Source organism: Mustela putorius, unplaced genomic scaffold, assembly GCF_011764305.1.
Source record: "Mustela putorius furo isolate JIRA1106 unplaced genomic scaffold, ASM1176430v1.1 tig00003846_pilon_pilon_pilon, whole genome shotgun sequence".
NCBI classification, from domain to species: domain Eukaryota; kingdom Metazoa; phylum Chordata; class Mammalia; order Carnivora; family Mustelidae; genus Mustela; species Mustela putorius.
Window position 1 is genome coordinate 21,717,535 of NW_025421999.1, and position 13,276 is coordinate 21,730,810.

Sequence of the window (13,276 nt, forward strand, 5' to 3'; positions counted from 1 at the left end):
CATAAATATGTCTCTGAATGTTTACCATCTGGAACCGTAGATTTCGATTTTGACAAGCAACTGGGATTGCCCTGTGGGCACTGTCTTTTAAGCAGAGCCTTTTAGTTGTGCTAAGTTAACTTCACATTACTTTAGCCTGGCGGGGGTGGGGGGGGGTGGGGGGGGATGGATATAACACACCCCCCTCTGCCTTTTCAAGGTGTGAATTTATTATTTCTCAACTCTTCCTGTTTTGTCTCCATCCTGCCTGATCCTGCATGCAATGGACTTTTGCGGGGGTAGGGGGTGCGGAATGCTCCCAGATTGTCAAAATCCTGGGCAAGGAGCCTGGTGGTCAGTCTGGAACAAGAATGACATCTGCTGCGGGGCTCCCACGGCTAAACGGAACTTGCCTTTGTTAGCTGCCCACACCACACCTCCGTCGTGCGAGGAGAAACTTTACTTTCTTAGAAAATACTTCTGTGCTAGTGAAACGTGCCGTGGGTGGTCAGCCCCATACCTGTTACCTGATGTGCTTGGAGTCCTAATCCTAAGGGCACCCGAGATATGAGATACGAGTTTGCCTTTCTGTCTTTCTGTTTTTTAAGCCCCGGTTCCATTGTAGAGCCATAATGGAATGACTGGAATTCCAGAAGACTTCAGTTTATGAACTTAGTCCTATTTCGGTTATGTAATATTGGGAATCGGATCGTACTCGGTCATAATAACTGCCTGCTTATATATGAGGAGACTTTCTCATTGAGGGCTTCAGGACCAGAACCAGAGAACACCGTGAATTGAATCACAACTGAACACCATGCTGAAATATTGTTTCAATCGTAACTTTTTAAAGACAAGATGAAAAAAATATCAACTGGCAGGATGCAAGAAAAAAATGTATACTACAAGTGGAAACATAATTTTACAGGCATCTTTATACCGTTGAACAGAAAAATCACAAAGCTCTAGCCATAAATCCTGTTGTTCAGCCTATTAAACAGCTCCTATTTCAGAATAGCTGCTATACAGTTTTATTCATCGAATTTCTCACCTGCAAAGGGTAAGGACAGTGTTGGGTTTCTCTACCAAATGTGAGAGTCCAGTAGGAGTAAGAAATCTTGAGCACCACGGGTATGTGAACGTGGGCGTAGGAGGGCAAGTCTGTCAGGGGGGCAAAAGAAGGGATTCATTGACTCACCTAGCTCCACCAAAATTTGGAAAAGTGAAGATTTTACTTTTTTGATCCCTGTAAAAACAAGGCATCGGTTTGGGAGGCCTTCTTCACATCACGCGTTAAATGTAGTATGTATGTCCCATTGATACATTTCAGGTCGATTTAATTTGGGTGGGTGCTTTTAGCAGATGGGTTATCTTACCAGCTACTCACATATGTGCTGAAAACTCATTTTATGTTGCTCAGGGGCCAGATGACCATTAATTTCCAATGACTAATTTATAATTAAAACCTTTTCTTTTAACTGTTTGTTTATAACCCAGCCAGAAAATCTATTTCCATTTAATTAACACTTCAGATAGCCTGTTTAAAACCCATAAACGTAGTGACTTGAACGATCCATTACAGAGATGCTACTTTAGTTTTCAATGACTTGTAAAACTTTCACAAACAGATCTGCAAATGAATTACTCCATCTGCTCCCCTGCAGCTGTAGGAGGCTAAACTCCGTTAAAGGGCATTTTCCTACTTCCTCCTTTTCTGCTTTTCCTCTAGCTCTAAGCATTTTTACTTTAAAGCCACTCTCAGCTGCTCAGAGGGCAGCCTCTTCTCCTCAGGAGTTTCCAACCTCCAAATTTTGCTAGAAACCCTTGAGTCCGTCATAAATCAGACACAATATACCTTTTAAAAATCGATTAAGAAAGCATCTCCGTCTCTGCCAGCAAACTCAGAAATAGACTCCCGAAAGGATCTTTACAAACGGAGCGGTAAAATGCAACAGTTTGAAAGTGCATTTTAATTTGGAAGGCTGAAATAAATGCTCTCTTGGCCGATCCGTCCTTCCCGGAACAATTTACAGCTCCTGTCTGGGGGAGGCAACGAGGCTATTCAAGCGTACAAACACCGCTCCAAAAGACATTTTCTTAGCTACACCTTCAAGAGCAAGGCAGGAGTAGTGTTAGTTCTATAAAGACAGCCAAGCACCAAGCTATGCTCACTGTTATCTGTCCGCCGTACAATAGCAGCATTGATAGGGTAGCCACAACGGGCTTTGACAAGTGTGCTGTGCTAGCATTCCATTCAAAACTATGTTAAGAGAGAGAGAGAGAGAGAAAGGGAGAGAGAGAGAGAGAAGCATTCAATGTCTTTTACTTTACCTGAAAAAACTGCCTTTCTTGTGGCTGCAGAAAATGAATTCCTCCTCTTCTCCCAAAAGCAAAGTAGTTTCCTTGCCCGCAACTCTCCCTTGGAGAAGACCACACAGCTCCAGCAAGGCAGCCTTCCTGCTCCTAATCCCCACTCGAATGTGATGACACACACTAACCCCAACCATCTGGTGCAACACGTCCTCAAGCACTCAGCACAGTGGTGTGTCAAGACCGGCTGCCCAATCCAATTGCTGGGGCTGGGTGTCTCTCACCGACCGGAGGCTGAGGGCAGGACTGAAACTGGAGGTCTGAGAACTCCCAGTCAAGTAACCTGAGATTTCAGAGAGAAAGGACGGCTCCAAAGAGAGGAGGAGTGGGAGGTGCTAAACAGAAGGTGGAGGGAATGAATTATTCTGGTGGCCAGTTGTGCGTTACTTTTCACAACTCCTTGTGCTCCCCGGGGACCACTGGGACCCTCTGAGGGATGCACGGAAACACCAAAAATCTTTCCCTGCCAACCTGGTGAGGGCAATCTTCCCAGCGAGGCACCTCCGCTCCCCCCACACCGACATACACATACACCACCACCACCCCCACGAGATAAAAGATTCATCCTGACATACTGATAACGTGTTAATGTAGGAGTAGTTTGCACTGAAATGTGACATCTACAGTTTGAGATCTAAACTCCTACCTTCCTTTGATTAGATCATGGCTGCTTCCAACATTCCAGGGACGGGGGGGGGGGGGGGGGGGGGGGGGGGGGGGCGGGAGGGGGGCACCACTAAGAGCAGAAACTTGTCTATTCCCACATACAGCTTTTCGCTCTTGGCCACAGGCTGAACTTCAGAAATGGTCAATGAAAATCAGTTTAGTTTCTACTCATGTAAAATAGCACACACTCCCATAGATAAAGGTGGCTTTTTTAATCACTTGCTGCTTTCACAGACATCTCTTTGTAAAAGCCCTGGGTACCAGAGGGCTGCACTCTGTCATTGATTATTTTTATTGGCTTCTAGTTAATTGCACTTATAATGTCCATATAGTTCAAACAGCTCATTAACAATTTTGCTTTGAAATGTTTTCAATTTTTGGTCATTTCGATACCTCCTTCTTAAGTGCATTTCTTTCTTTCTTTCCTTTTTTTTTTTTTTTTTTTTTTTGAGTTCTCTGAACTGTTTTTACAGAACTAATTACGTTGATAGCAGTCTGAACCAGAAAATGGCTATACTTGTTACAATGCTTTAAGGAGATACCTGGAAAAAAATTAATTGCTACAAATCTCACCACTTCAAAAATGCCATCAGACATCTAAGGAATTTCGATAATCTGAAAAGGAAAACAGAAATTTGAAATATTATCAACTCCCTGACAGTGTCTGTGCTGAGCCAACATTTTAAATACTACATCTTCTGAATTTCTTTGAACTGGGATGGGGAGTGCAGGCATAAAAACCAAGAAAACTTAAAATTTGCTCAAAGTGTTAAAATCTAGACTGCGAATCGATAGCTCACATTTGGAGCACCAGTATCACAAAGAGAATTATTTCAATAAGTAGCAAAATTGACTTGACCGGCTTGCTTTCTAAGGCATTTTTATGTGTTATTATATTAAGATACTTGAAAATTACTCCTGGTGCCATTTTTTGAAGTACAGAATTAAGAACTATAATTTTCAGACAGTGATTTTTTTTTTCCCCTACAACTGGGCTGCAGGGAAGATAAGGGGGGAAAAAAGCATTAGAGGTTGGAGTTCTGATTCATTTGCTTAATTTCTTCCCAGAAGTGATTATGAGGTGTGTGTTTCACAATATATACTCTATGTACTAAACCATTACTCCTAATCAGCTAAATCCAGATACATAATCAACACAAAAAGCTTCAACAATGGCAAGTGGCATGACAGGGCTGAAACTTCCCTCGGGCACCATAAAAATTTTAATAGTGCCAATTATTGTGAGGCAATTTTTTTCATTATTTATTTATTTATTTTTTTTGTCAATCCAACCAGACCCATGTCTGAAAATCTGGATTACCTCAACTGCATAGATTTTGAAGGCCCTCGAGACATTATTAAGGTGGTTTGCATTCTCTTAAACTGTAAATTGAGTTACAAAAGTAAAACCTCAGAAACTATAAAGGTGTTGAATTGTGTTTTATCAACCCTGTGCTTGTAACATACCTTCCATAAGACTTTTCCCAAGTGATCCTGGCTCTGACACACATTATTGTTGAAAGTACTTTTTAACACAAACATTTTTATTCTATTCTTGATTGTAAATCTTTTCATTAAATCCCAGTTACCATTTCCCTTTTATTGATAACTTCAGTTATTTATACTGCTTAAAACTTGTGTTAAAATTTAAAATATATATGTAAGTTGAGCAATAGATCCTCCTCATTTGCCACGAACTTCATTTCTGCTCTGTGCGGTGTCCGCAAACATTACCTTTCAAAAATATTGTAAAATGAGTCCACAGTGACACATTTCTCTTTTTTGTTGTTGCTGATGTTCTGAAATGCTTTTGTTAAGGAAAATCAACTCAAACAAAAACCTCAAGCTGGTGCTGCAGGGTAAGGTCCCAGCTTCCCCTCTCCCTGTAGCCACGGTTGCGCTGCTCAGCAGAGTGTCCGTTTAGAAGTTAAGAATTTTCCATTACCTCTCCTCCTTTCTCCTTGCCATCTGCAAACAGTTTATTTTTTAGGAAAAAAAAAAAGTGAAATTGATTCTGTCTTGAGAGATCTAAACCTAAAACACAGCACATTCTGAAAGATGACATTCGGCATTTGAACGTCATGTGGCTCAGGGTGAGGTCGAGCGCGGAGGGAATGGCTCCATCGTTAAGAATTAAGTAAGGACACTGCTAAAACGAAAGATTAATTGTAGGTAACGGTGATATTGAAAAAGAACCCCTCCTATTCTGTTCCCACAGTTAAAATGTCCCTTTACTTATTAGCTCCAATTAGTTTCCATGGTAACCGGCCAGCCCTTGTAAACCCGCACTCTGAGCCACACTCATCTTTGTCTAGACTGAGCTCACCACCCTTCTTCCTCCACAGAGGGCAGTTTAGCTGGGTCTAGATCTATGCCCCTATCTCTCGGGCACACAGGACCGGCACATGAGCGCCCACATCCTTTATTACCCGGGCAATGGTGGCCAAGGGAGAGTGGGAGGGGCATTTGGTCCCCGAGCTACAACGTGTGCACCTACAGCCACACTAATTTCCCCCCCTCTTGGTTATTGTTTCTTCCAGTCTTGTTCTATTATCAGCTGTTTGCTGCTTGTAATTTCTTTTCAGGGAAGCCAATACAGTATAATAAAAACCTCATTAAACAGAAACACCTATCAGCCTCAGAGAAAGCCCTAAACTACCCTTTTTTGTTTAAAGAATCATTAAAGTGAAAAAGAAAAACCACTTGTTTGTCATGCTTGAAAAAAAGAAAACAAAACCAACATAAAGGTTTACCAAGCCAGGGGGCTAATATGAAGATTTAACACACTTAAAACATCGTGGTTCTCCCCCGCCCCCCCCTCCCCGCCCCGCCTTGTGCCGCCAGCTGGCCAAGAATCCCCACATAAGCACAGTAAATAAATGATCAGTGAGAACGAGGGGGCTGGCTCCTTCAATAACTTGGTTGGAAGAGAGGTCACCGGGACCGCAGCATCCTGGCTGCCCCAGGTTGCTCCGCACCACTGGGCTGGGATAGACGATGCCCCTGAAGTCCCCGGGAGAATCTGATAAGAGAGTGGGGGAGGTCAGGGCCTTCAGCAAATGCTTGAAATTGTGAGAACTCATAAAGCCATAAGCTCTCCTCATGTGTGCTCATTTTACTTCTTGGGACGTAACTCAACTCGAATTCAGTGTTATTGTGAGGCAAACAATCCCTTCTAAGCCAGCCAAGAAGCTCATCTTCTGCAACCGCCATGTGTAATCTTTGTAAGGGTAAGTCAAAATGGTATCATTAGATTTCTCCATTTCAGGTTACCTCTGAGATCACCTTCTCTCCAGCACCTGTTTTGGTGGATGAATGATGACCGAAGGAATAAGATTCCCCAATGCTGGTGACATGTTTTATGCTTAATATGGTTTCTGAGGTTGGCTTCTTAGGCCCTCCATAACCCTAGTGTTACAAGCAAAAAGTTCTGATCATCAGTGTAATCTGATGGGATATGGATTATCTGTGAAGCCCCTTTCTCTTTTGGTGGTAACATTCCCTCAGGCTTGTTCCTTTAAAGCAAATGACAAATGTCGTCTGAAATCCCGCAATGCTAGCAATATGTGTAAGGATTAGCCCATTACTGTTCGTATCATATAAAGTCTCTATAGATGCACAATAAATCTTGTAATTTGGAACATCTTGCACTTCTAAATTACTCAGAGCTACCCAGCTTCAGACGTCTACTTATTCTTCTTCAACTAAACTTTACTGTCTCGATTCACATCGAGCTCAACTATTCTCAGAAAGAGAGAAGAATTTATGGCTTGTTCAATGAGGTCACCTCACGTGCAATGCAACAAGCATCAGACTAGCTCGTATTTTCAATGAGTATCCAGTTAGATGGGAAGTGACACTGGAACCAGTGGTAGCTTTCTTACCAGACACATGGTTTGATCACTGAAGCCAAGTTCTCCCCAGGAAGCATAAGCCTAAGTATGATGAAAGGGGGTTTGTAGCTACACTGTAAATAATTTTGGGAGGGTGAAATGAGGTGCTAAACCATTTAGGACAAAACAATGACTCTCAAATGGGATAATTTAACGAAAGGTACTGGATTGAAGAGAAAATGCAAATTGCATGCAAAAAATTTTTTTTTTACTAAAATCTATTTTAAATCTATATTTGTAGAAACCAGTGTTTGGGTATTGGGTATTAATCCTCGTTCGAACAGATAAATAAGTTTAGGAAGCAGAATATTAGGAAGTATGGATATCAAGTGAGAGGAAAATGAGAATTTCAGCAATAAAAAAGTCTGGAAGTAAGGGTTGAGGATATTTAAGATGGAGTGTGTCCTAAACCTAATAAGTCAAATAATCATCTTTTATTTGTAATATATACATTCCCCAGTTAAGGTAAATAGTGTGAAAGAAGGTAGAAAACTAGAAGCAGGGATGAGCATCACTTGTGTTCAGAGAAACCACAGAATTTTGCTTTGGGGAGGAATAATAGACAAAACGTAATCCTCTTATTTTAAAAGAGATGGGAATAGTGAAGCTCAGGGAGGATCAGGCTAATGTCTAAGTCATCACTGGAATGGGGAATGAACTCCAGGATTCAATCTATTAGCTTGAAAATTTTTCTCTCAATGGCATCATGCACTTTTATTAGGAACAACGTTAAGAACTGCAAAGATTCTCTTAAACCGGAGTAATTATGTTTTATTAGTGTTAAATTATATAATTTGGGAAGTTGCTGTAATTCAGATGCACAAAATACCTTTGGTCATGCAGTATTTCTTCTGTAAGCCACCAGAGTGGCTTGGCATTGTCAGGCAAATGTAATCATAAATGCAACACAGCTTTACTTAATAATTATTGGATAATAAGATTTTCCTTGTGGCCATGCTTTATTGTAAAAAGTCAGCTAGATCCAGGGGACACATCATCTCCCTTTCTTAATTCAATATATAGGATCAGAAGTTTAAGAATATCTCAGTGAGGGGGGCCCTGGCTGGCTCAGTGGGTTAAGCCACTGCCTTCAGCTCAGATCATGATCTCAGGGTCCTGGGATCGAGCTCTCTGCTCAGCAGGGAGCCTGTTTCCCCCTCTCTCTGTGTCTGTCTCTCTGCCTACCTGTGATCTCTCTCTCTCTCTCTCTGTCAAATAAATTAAAAAAAAAAAAAAAGACTATCTCAGTGAGATTAATGTTATATTAGTTTTGAAAGAAATGGACACCAGACCCTGAACTGAAAATTTTCCTTATTAGAGCCATCCAACATTTGGGACATAGGGGAGGAATGTGTCTCTGTTATTTGCCTAATGCCTGGGAAATTAATGAAGATTTATTGGGAGAGTAGAGTTCACTGTTTCCCTGGCATCTACCTGAAAATTTAAAATGTAAAGCTAAGTCTTAAATAAGTTAAAAGAAGAAAAAAAAAGAACGGGCAAAACAGGAGTCACAGAAGACAATAGAAACAGGGATACATAGCTCAAAAGTAATTTTGTTAAAAAATGTGGTTACCAAACCACCACCACCACAAAAACCCACGGGAGTGTTTTCCTTCTTTCAGGCTCCTAAGCTGAATCCATTTTAAAATCACCAACTCTTTGGGGACAAAAAGTGTCATACTCATCTTTGCATCCTTTCTTTCTAGAACTTAGCACAGCGTGTTTACATAATAGATCCTCCACTCTATTTCTAACGGTAGTGGGTTGCTTGTCTTGCTAGAATTGACAAGTGCAGCCTCTTGAACAGCAGCGCTCAGCTTGTCTGAGGAGATTAAGTAGTTAGTTAGCTCGAAGGCCCTTACTTCTGACTACATAGCCGACCTGCTGAGTCCATAGCTGTTCAAAAGCAGAATATAGTCCCTTGTCATACTTTCTTTTTTTCCTTGGAAGTAGTACAGTTCTAGTATTCACTTAACACTACTGGGAAGGAAGTACTCGGGTAAAAGTTTTTGAAGAACAGATGGAAAACAGCTGCACACTCATTACTATTATAGTCTTTACCAAGAAACCAGAGCTTGCAGATGTTAATAAAAAAAATGTTCATTTCCATGAATATATAGTTCTTTTAATGAGCAGCCCCTGTCAGTTGCTTACTCAACGGGCCGATGTAATTTCTGCCAGTTAAATAAAAGCTTGGATTTTTTCATGTTATTTTAGCAAGACAGTCAACAAATCGACATTATTAACCTAGACTTATGCTAATCTTTCTTAGCCATCACACACTAGGATATGCAAGCAACACAATTGTATAAAATAGAAAACTCTGCTGCTTTTTCTCTTGATGGCTGGAAAATGTGGTTTGCTTATTATTTTGACAACCACGATTTTTTTCACATCAGCTAAGTTTCCTAGGAAAACTGTCGAAAGAGCAGTCACAATATTTTTGTACTTGATTTTTAAAGCCACTTTTTTTTAAAAGATTTTATTTATATATTTGACAGACAGAGATCACAAGCAGGCAGAGAAGCAGGCAGAGAGAGAGGAGGAAGCAGGCTCCCTGCTGAACAGAGAGCCCAATGTGGGGCTCGATCCCAGAACCCTGGGATCATGACCTGAGCCGAAGGCAGAGGCTTTAACCCACTGAGCCACCCAGGCGCCCCTGCACTTGATTTTTAGAGGCAGTTTTGTCAAGCATCTTCCAACAAATTTCTTAAAAAGAAAAAAAAAAAAAACAGGACACCTCGAAGTCAGTGTTAACTCTCTCTCAGGCTAAATAGCTCTTTCGGCTTTAATGTAATGAAAGCTTTGATTTTGAATGTATGTATGCCCTAAAGTTGAAGTTTTTAAATTTCTTATCCACGTCCATGCAGATTTCTAATTAATGGTTTAATTACCTCTAACATTTTAAATGTTTATTACTGTAGTTCTTATTTATTTTGAAGACAAATGCAATTAATTAAAAAAAAAATCTATTCTCTGAGAGGATTTTTTTTTTTTTGTATTTTATTTAAAAAAATTTATTCAGGGGCGCCGGGGTGGCTCAATTGGTTAAGCGTCTGATTTCGGATTAGGTCATGACCTCAGGGTCCTGGGATTGAGTCTTGCATTGGGCTCCCTTCTCAGTGGGGAGCTGGCTTTTCCCTCTACTTCTGCCCCTCTCCTCACTCGTGCTCGCTCGCTCTCTCGCTCTCTGTCTCGGTCAAATAAATAAATAAAAAAATCTTAAAAAAATTCATTTAGTTTTCTCCTGGAAAGACAAAACCTTGCAAGCAGAGTCACATCTTTTAATTTAAAGATAACGTGCTTTAGTCTTGCCTTCCCTGTCACCCCCAAACTATCCTCTCAACAAGACTCTTATTTCTTCTAAATTCTTACCATCATAAAAATAATAATAGCTAAAAGTGTTAGAACACTCACTGTTAGGGAGGCTTTTTAACATAGTTGTCCAGACTAAATTCATTAACCATCACAAGACTCCAGTAAGGAAGCTACTATTATCCATACTTTACAGACAAGAAGACCTTAGTTTAGAAATATATACTGCTCTGTTGACGGTCAAACATCTAGCAGGAAGCAGATTCCTGGGATTCGAACTCCCAACTTCAGAACTTATATCACTAATGAAGTTGTTCTTGTTTCGGCTCTCTATTTGCTATTTATGAGAATTTTTAAAAAAGGATTCAATTTATTTATTTGACAGAGAGAAACACAATGAGAGAGGGAACACAGGCAGGGGGAGTGGGAGAGGGAGAAGCAGGCCTCCTTCTGAGCAGTGAGCCCAATGCAGGGCTAGATTCTAGGACTCCTGGGCTGTTAAATAGTGCTGCGACCTGAGCTGAAGGCAGATGCTCAATGACTAAGACACTTAGGCGCTCCTATTTAATAATGAGCATTTTAAGGTGGTAAGTGCTCCATCAAGCGTCTCCTAGTACTTTGCTAGAGTCTCCTCAACCTCACATCTTTCTGTGTGTTCATGAAGTCTAAGGATGCCTTCCACAAGAAGAGGTTTTCTGTACATTATAGAAAGAACTCTCCATTTTTGCTTTGGAATGAGAGACACAAGTGAACCATGAAGACGAATCTTCCTGCAATGAATGTTCTCTTGGATTTACTGGGAAGGGGTCTCATTGACCCACTTCTCCAACTTGAGGATGCAGGAGTACTTAGGGCCTAGAAGGTGCTCAGGTTGTGTTAAATAGTGCTGAGGTCATTCCATCCACCTGTTTACAACTATGTTCCCAATAGCTGATTGTTGGTCAGCTTTCATGGTTCTAAGCCTCTGTATCTTTTGCAGGGCCTAATAACCATATATATTTGATCTTAAAAAATATATATATATATATATATATATATATATATATGAGATACATAATCCCCATGGCAGTCATTAAATACAATTTTTTTAATTAATCCCAGGGGAATTTTAATTGGTATGTACTACTTTCTTAGGATAACAACACGCATGATTTTCTAATGCTTCATATGAACCAGAAGTGAGTTCTAATCCCCAAACGATGTTTGAAAATAGTTTAAATAACTGTGAACTCAATTATGGGATTAGAAATTAGATTCAAAAGTAGCCAAAGGGTAAATGTAGAGGGTTCCAGCATTTTTCGAGAAGACTACCTAAGCTTTTCACTTTTATCCCCCCAGAAATATTTTTTAAGTGGTTTGTTAAGATGTTAAAAAGGAAAACTTGGTATGATTTGGGATCCTTTACTTTGATTACCTGGCTGTCTAAGTCACCCAGCAAATTGATTAAACTTGCTTATTTGTTTTAAAAATCTTCTAAGTTAAATACTCTTTTATTGATAAAAAAAAAAATTAAGTTTTTCTAAGAGACAAATATACCAGACCTTGATTTTCAAAGAACTTCAATGAGGATGGCACTGTAGATTTTAGCATTTGACTCTGAAGTCATTAATAAAATATTTTCTAGAGTCACTTGAATAAATTTAGCATACTTTTTTGAAATGGTAATCCAGAAGTTAAATAAATTTGTAAGACCTTAATTCAGGGGTAATTTGTTTTAGAGAAATGCCCCCTACAGAGCATTCACTGGGAGAAAGTTCCACAGGTCACACTCAGAGCTAACAAAGGGTAGGGTTCCAAATCCCTGCCTCCTGATCATCTTTTAGAACAGAAATGTCAACCAAGCATTTGCATTTTGTTACTCTGGAAAGCAGTAGTCTTTAAAAGGGACTACACAAAGTGTTTTATTGTTGCTTTACATGCTACTGTTATCTGATATTTATGGTATTATCATAACCATAAATATCAGACACTAAACATAAAGTCTACCATGGCTGCAAGGCAGGCAATGGATCTGGAAAAAAATTTAAAAACTCCTCAGAGCTCTATCTGTACTGTTTGAGTCTATTAAAATGAACTCAATATAATATCAAACTAAAAATAGAAGCCCAGTCTTCTAGGAGAGGGGAAGACGATTCTTTGGAGAATCTTCAGCCAAATGACATTTGGTGTCTAAAATTGACCTGATACCTCCCCTAACCCAGTACCATGCACTGCAAATCTCCTACCTTGAATAGCCCTGAGAATCACTGCAAAACCTTGGAATTTTAGGTTTTTTAACCTGAGAATTATGAGGAGGAAATGTAGAGGAACCGATCCTAACAGAAACTGTTCTCCCTGTTGACCTCTCTCATATCTGAAATTCCTCTGATGGAGGCTTATCTAGTTTAATAGGTGTAGTTTTAAAAATAAAAACCTCCTGTCCTTTAATCTTCAGAGAAGAAATTTGCCAACTCACGATCAGGATATTGGAGTTTGCATGGGAGGGTGCTGCAGGGTGGGTGACGTGGGAGGGGTGGCAGGAAAGACATCAGATAAAATCTCTGCCTATTCCGAAGCTGTGCCTGGAACTGACCTTTTGCTAAGCTAGGGAGCGACATTCCACAGTACCGAGTAATTTAGTTACACTTAGTTACACGACACATGAATTAGGCTTCTGACACTTGTCCCAATGTTAACCACATTTATAACATTGTATCATCGGGAAAAAATATTTTCTCCCATCTTTCCTTCTTTCTTTCTCCCTCACCTCTGCTTTGGCTTTTGGGGACCAAATTCTGCAAACCCCTGTTGGTGTCAATATTGTGAAGAAGAATGTAAAGTGGAAGGGATGTTTCCGGCATATGAGGAAAAAATGAGACAACAGTGTCTTCATACGTCCACGTGGTATACACTAAGCGTGGTAAATACTGACATTGGAAACCTCATACCTGTCACCCACAAATATAAAAGGTGCCACAATATAATTGTGCCACTCATACAATGACTATAAGACTTCTCAAAAGTAGTGTAATTCCTAGTACACAAAAACAAGCAAAAGGCTAGAAATAGGACAT

General features: G+C 40.1%; 1 protein-coding gene across 2 annotated transcripts in view; it reads right to left on the minus strand.

The window, feature by feature from the left end:
• Nucleotides 1–2,627, minus strand: part of SULF1 (sulfatase 1) — a 172,793-nt gene extending 170,166 nt beyond the window's left edge. For both annotated transcript variants that reach the window (XM_045063218.1, XM_045063217.1), the window contains exon 1: nt 2,311–2,627. The gene's annotated coding sequence lies outside the window, so the exon portion shown is untranslated. The remainder of the gene's footprint in view (nt 1–2,310) is intronic.
• Nucleotides 2,628–13,276: the final 10,649 nt, after the last annotated feature.